The 6,281-nt window shown below is 43.1% G+C and overlaps 1 pseudogene; it reads left to right on the top strand.

Annotated features, from left to right (window-relative positions):
- Positions 1-876: 876 nt before the first annotated feature.
- Positions 877-1,491, top strand: LOC110300609 (transcription factor BTF3 pseudogene; annotated as a pseudogene).
- Positions 1,492-6,281: the final 4,790 nt, after the last annotated feature.

A 6,281-nucleotide genomic window follows, 5' to 3' on the forward strand; every position in this document is an offset into this window, starting at 1 on the left:
TTTGACTCTTTGGGATATTTGGTGATTCTATGTGAATTTAGGATTGTTTTCTCTTGTTGTGTGAAGACTGCCATTGGAATTTTGACAGTAACTTCAATGCAACTTTAGATTATTTTTAGAAACTTAGCCATGCCGTTATATTATACTCAGCCATATGCTTGGGCATTCTTTCTATATTATAGTGTATTCTATTTCTTTCTTGGTTTTCATTGTAGAAGTCCTTCACATCCTTGGTTAAGTCTATTCTTGGCTATTTTATTTTATTCTTTTGAGGCTATGCATGCTACAATGTGCATGCAAGCAATTTCCAAATCTCTAGTCCTTAAACAAAAGTAGAAATCCAAAAAAGTAGATAACAGTTTGGATTCTGTGGTTTGGACCTCTTTTGTCTCCCAAAGTCTCATGTACTGAAGATTTGGTTCTGAATACAATGGGACCTGTAAGAGGTATCGTTTAGTGGGGTTAGGTTACCAAAGTCACTCTCCTTAGAAGGGACTAACACTTGCTTCTCAGGGCTTGATTAGATACCCTGAGAGCAGATGGCTCTGAAATGAGCTTGGTTCTCTTGTTTTGCATTCCTGCTTTCTCTCTTTCCATGTGATACTTACTCTCTCTCTCTCTCTCTCTCTCTCTCTCTCTCTCTCTCTCTCTCTCTTTCTCTCTCTCTCTCATCACGTGACACCATAAATTCATTTGTGATGCAGTCTGATGGCCCTCAGTTGAGGCCAACAAGATGGGGTCTCTAAACCATTGAGCACAAAATCTCTTATACATACTAAGTCTTAGAAATTCTGGGCGTCCCCGCGTGTGTGTGCCTTCTCTCAGCTGGTCTGCCTGAGACCCCCTGAGCGTGAACCTTAGTTCCCCTCCATTTCCACTCCGACAAGATGAAAGAAACGATCATGAACCAGGAGAAACTCGCCAAACTGCAGGCACAAGTGCGCATTGGTGGGAAAGGAACTGCTCGTAGAAAGAAGGTGGTTCACAGAACAGGCATAGCAGAAGATAAAAAACTGCAGTTCTCCTTAAAGAAGTTAGGGGTAAACAATATCTCTGGTATTGAAGAGGTGAACATGTTTACAAACCAAGGAACAGTGATCCATTTTAACAACCCTAAAGTAAAGGCATCTCTGGCAGCAAACACCTTCACCATTACAGGCCACGCTGAGACAAAGCAGCTGACAGAAATGCTTCCCAGCATCCTCAACCAGCTCGGTGCAGACAGTCTGACTAGTTTAAGGAGACTGGCTGAAGCTCTGCCCAAACAATCTGTGGATGGAAAAGCACCACTTGCTACTGGAGAGGATGATGATGATGAAGTTCCAGGTCTGGTGGAGAATTTTGATGAGGCTTCTAAGAATGAGGCAAACTGAATTGAAGCAACTTCTGAAGAAGGTGATCTTTGCAGAAATTACAGGAGCTGCTATTTTATATCATGACTGCTTTTTAAAATTTTTTTGTTTATTATGGATCTGACAAAATCTAGATCTCTAATATTTTTAAGCCCAAGCCCCCCCACCCCCACCCCGACACTGCAGTTCTTTTCAGTTTTCGCTATACCTAATTCATTCTTTGCGGCAAACAAAGCTGAAGAAGCCTGGGAATAAAGTTTGGAAAGGGTTAATAAAATTCTTTGCTTAGTTAAAAAAAAATTCTGTTATAGCAATATAGACATCAAGTAAGGCATTGACTACTACATTCTATTTACATAAAAGATCCAAATATTACTATTTCAGTGTGTATTCAATATAATTTTACATTAAAATTATTTATTAGTAATAAATGTGTGTATATGTGTGCATGTACCCATGTGTGTTATGCACATATATGAAGGGCAGAGGACAAGTTTGTGGAGTTGGTTCTATCATTCCACCTTTAAGTGGGATCTAAAGTATCAAACTTAGGCGATAAGGTTTGCATCTGTAAGCAGGAAATGCTTTTGCCCTCTGAGCCATCTTGCTGGTCTTCCTTTCCAAATGAAATTTTGAGTGGAGTGTTGACCTTGTGTTTTTGTGCTAAATTTGCAATCTGATGTGTCGTTTTCACTTAGAGCACGTCTTGGCTTGCATCGGCCAGATTTCCAGTGTTGAGTATAGTGGCTGTTCACTTAGCATGATCTTGTGTGGGTGGACCCCATGTGCAGATAATCTCATTTGTAAAGGACTGTTTTTCCACCTTCCACCCTCTGCTGCTCCACAAATGATAGATTCATTGGGTTACTTGGCATTCCAACTAAGGTACCTGTCGATTTTTCTCTGCTTAAAATTGTAAGTCTGGATTTTGCAGGCTGATATTTTGTATAAGGAGCTCCTGGATTTCAGGCACATTTATTCCACACCACTGACCTCTGTATTCATACCACGTGAACAAAAATTTGTCAGGAACAATATAAGAATCACAATGCCATGACTGATTTTGGCCTTTGACTCAATAGAGAGAAACTAATTATAGGCTAAGCTACAGGAGCTGGGTTAGTCCCCACCTGGCCATGAGTGCTTATGCACCCAGGGTGGGTAGGAGCAGAGTCTCCAAGAACCAGATAGGGGTTTCAACCTCAGCACCAGCGCTCAGGTCCCTATCCCCCTTTAATGGGTGTTTTATGGCTTGAAAGATTTTTGGATGAGCTGAATGAATAACTTTGCTGTGGGGAGCAGGAAACAGAGGTCTTTTCTATGCAGATGACATGGCTTTATTGTTGCAAACCAGAAATAGCCTCATTAGTCTAAAAGGAAATGTGGCTCCCAACGAGTTGCTCTAAACCCCCTGATTGTCATTTTTGGCAGATGTTCTCCAACATCGAGTTGGCATTTGTTCAACAACCTTCGATTGCCTTAACTCATTTAGCCATTTAGGTTACATTTTCCTGCTAAGCCAGCCAGGGGACTCACCAGGAGGCTATATTTGCTTAATGTTAGGCATCGTACGGGTGCAGTACTTGGGTTTTTCTAAGTTCTTCTTGGGAGATTAGTAAGATGTACTTTGAAAAACATTTAAGTTGAAATTACTATGACTGAGCTTGAAGCACTGCCACATTGTTTCTTTTGTGATCAAGCCCATAGTGATGATCTCAAGGAAAGTGTCTTTCCTCAGGTACCTACACATGCACTCTCACCAGTATTGCAGTAAGCTTTTCCACAGGTAGTCCAGTAGGGTTGTTCTCAGTCATGTGCGTTCTCGCTGATATCCTTCAAGGTATTTCCCAGACATCCACAGATTCTCGAGGGTGTGGTCATATTTCACACACTTATTCTCACAGGAATTTTTATAGGTGTTCTCATAAGTAGTGTGTGTGGGGGGGCAGGGGTACTTTCCACTTTATACCTTTAGACAGGGAATATCATTGAAACTGGAGGTCACTAGTTTGACCAGACTAGGTGGCCAGCAGACCCCAGCAATATTCCTGTGTTTGCTTCCTCAGTGTTAGGATCCCTGGCTTGTACCACTGTGCCTGGCTGTCTACATGGGTGCTGGGGGTCTGAATTCACATCTCTGCTTATAGCAAACACATCACTGACCTAGCTAGCTCCCCACCCCTACTCCCAATAACCATCCTTACAGACATTCAGCAGGCTTTCCCACAGCAGTTTCTACAGATTCCCTGCAGCTCTTCTCACAGGATCCCCATGGTCTTCTCACAGGAACAACATACAGTTCTTTCTAAATGGATTGTCACATAGATTTGTTTCTTGAACATCCCCACAGGTATCCCTTGAGGTGTGTTCATAGTAGTGGGTGTGTCTGCAAGGGCCTGTAACCACAGTTCTAGACTGGCAGAGACAGGATTCCTGGGAGTTGCTAGCCAGCCAGTCTTGACAAAATGAAAAGCTCCAGGTTCAGTGAGAGATTCTGTCATCAAAAACTGAGTAGAGCGTGACAGAGGGTAGCGGATTAGCCTGGCTATGTTCAGGACAGGAGGGAGAAGGTACCTGAAGTCAGCCTCTGGCTTCTGTAACCTGAGCTTTGTCCTATCAGCTCCTTTCTTTACCATGGTGTTGATCAGTTCTTTCCTTGAAAAGGTGTGCTGGGTTGAATATATTCAAAATCTTCTAGCTTTTTCAAGGATGAGGTAGGTAGGATAAGTAGATGTTGTGTAAAGAACCCAATGATCTATTTGCCAAATGAAACAACTAGTGGGTGTGGGGTGCTGGGACTAGGTGTGGATTGCCTGACTGCAGTAGTCATGTGAGTGGGACGTAAACACAAGATTGTAATAAGTAGAGCTGTGCTATGGGAGAACCCCTGGCTAACATGTGATCACAGAGTTTTCCATATGTAATTTCTGGATTTGAGCTGGTGAGCCTGAGGGAATGAAGTCCAGGCAAGGAAAGAACCACCGTGGTACATGTAAATGAATGTGTGTGTGTGTGTGTGTGTGTGTGCATGCACGAACTTTTCACTTGCTCATCTGTATAGATCACTAAGTCTCAGTTTTTAGCTCTGTGGAATGGAGCTTGTTGAACCTGGGACCAAAATGTACACACAATGGTGCTCAAGGCAGTGATTGCCCAGATGTCTCTCATGTAAGCTGAGACAAAACGCAGCGCCAACAGAGCCAGTGAATGGCCGAGTCCGTGCATGACCCAGAGATGCTCTTCTCCTCCAGCCCCAGCTGAGCCAGGAAGGGCCATTTGTGTCCAGCTGTCACCATGATGACTCCAGACCTTTTTGCAGCTGTCTCCCCGGTGACAGTTGCTATGATTATCTCAAAGGTTCAGCGGCTGCCACCCATCACATGAGAGGCCCCATACTCTTCTGTCTGGAGTCCTTTTAACCTACGATTTATTAGGTTTGTTGTCTGTGATGAGTTCTCAAATGAGCCATAAATTAAAAAGATTATAAAGCATCCCTGGGGTTTTAGAAGGATAACTTGTGCTGGGAGGTCCATTTATGGATCAATTATGATTCATTGACATTTTCACCAGCATCACCATGCAGTGATATGCAAACAGCTCTCCAATTCATACTCTGGAAGTAAAGGGAAACACCAGCTGAGTGGCAGGTTATATGGCTGTGGTGGCATAGCCTCAGTTCTTATATATCCACCAGCTCCCTGTCCCCAGCCTGTGACTTAAGCAGACTTCATACCTCTTTGCCTTCTTTGGCACTCCAGCACTTTCCCTGGGTGACATGTTCATTCATTCACTCATTCATTCATTCATTCATTCATTCATTCATTTCTTTACTCCTCCTTCTATGCCAGTCTTTTTGCATTTGTAATGAGATCCCTTAGCTCTTTGGGCAGGTGCTATAAGTATACATAGTATATCTGTATATACATAGTATACCAGGTATACCATAATAAGGATGAAGGTGATAATAATTTTTAAAAAGACAACAACACAAAAATCTTGGCTGTTTTTGAGTATTTGTATGTGCCAGGAACCCTGCTTTTCAGAGCTAATGACTAGGGCCCTCTAGTGGTAGAATAACTTTATAAGACCAGAGAGATTAAGCACCTTATCCAAAGCCATACAGGAAAGAGAGGAGCTAGTCAAACTTAGGCATGTTGTGGAAACATTGAGTATCTCAGTTTCTTCTTTTATAAGGTGCCAATGAAGCCTACATGACACAGGCTGAACCCAAGGCATCTTGGCAGGGCTTCTCATAGATGATGATGCAACCTTTCTTTGAATGGACTCTGGAAGGGTCTTTTGACCCTGCTGGACTGTTTTTGGAAATGATAGTATTCAATAGAAGGACCTCGAGGACCTACATAGCCCATATAGGAATGGCAGACCTCAGAAGAAAGTTTCCCAAGGTCTAGGATCAGCTGCAGAAAGGCCAAGATTCACAGCAACAGGGCTTCTCACCTTTGAATCTGTGACACAGACTGCTGTAGTTGGGGGACTCTGTGGCAACCTCCCCTACAGATAGACACACAGAGGGAAAACACCTGTTCAGCAATTGTGAAGGATACTGGTAGTTCATGTAGGACAGTCCCAGGTTCCTCTCTTGATTTTGCCACTTAATGGCTCTGAGTTTTTTGAATCATTATTATATCTTCTCATGACTTAGCTTCCCTCATGTTTTCAGCGGATAAGGAGTCCACAGGTCATAGACCTTTTGTGGTGATCCTTGGTGTGCACTGAGGCCCAACTGAAGCACGAGTTAGTATATTCCTGGCTTATTTGAGCAGCAGCCCTCAGTTTTCAAGAATTGTCCTAAGCCCCCATGTCTGACCCTGGCTTGGTTTAGACAGAAGCTATCTGCATTAGCCCCAACTCCTCTTTTGTGACCCGATCACCAGCAAATCCATCTAGACCATCAGATTCACGTGGTTC

Source organism: Mus caroli, unplaced genomic scaffold, assembly GCF_978045245.1.
Source record: "Mus caroli unplaced genomic scaffold, Mus_caroli_1 scaffold_10, whole genome shotgun sequence".
NCBI lineage: Eukaryota > Metazoa > Chordata > Mammalia > Rodentia > Muridae > Mus > Mus caroli.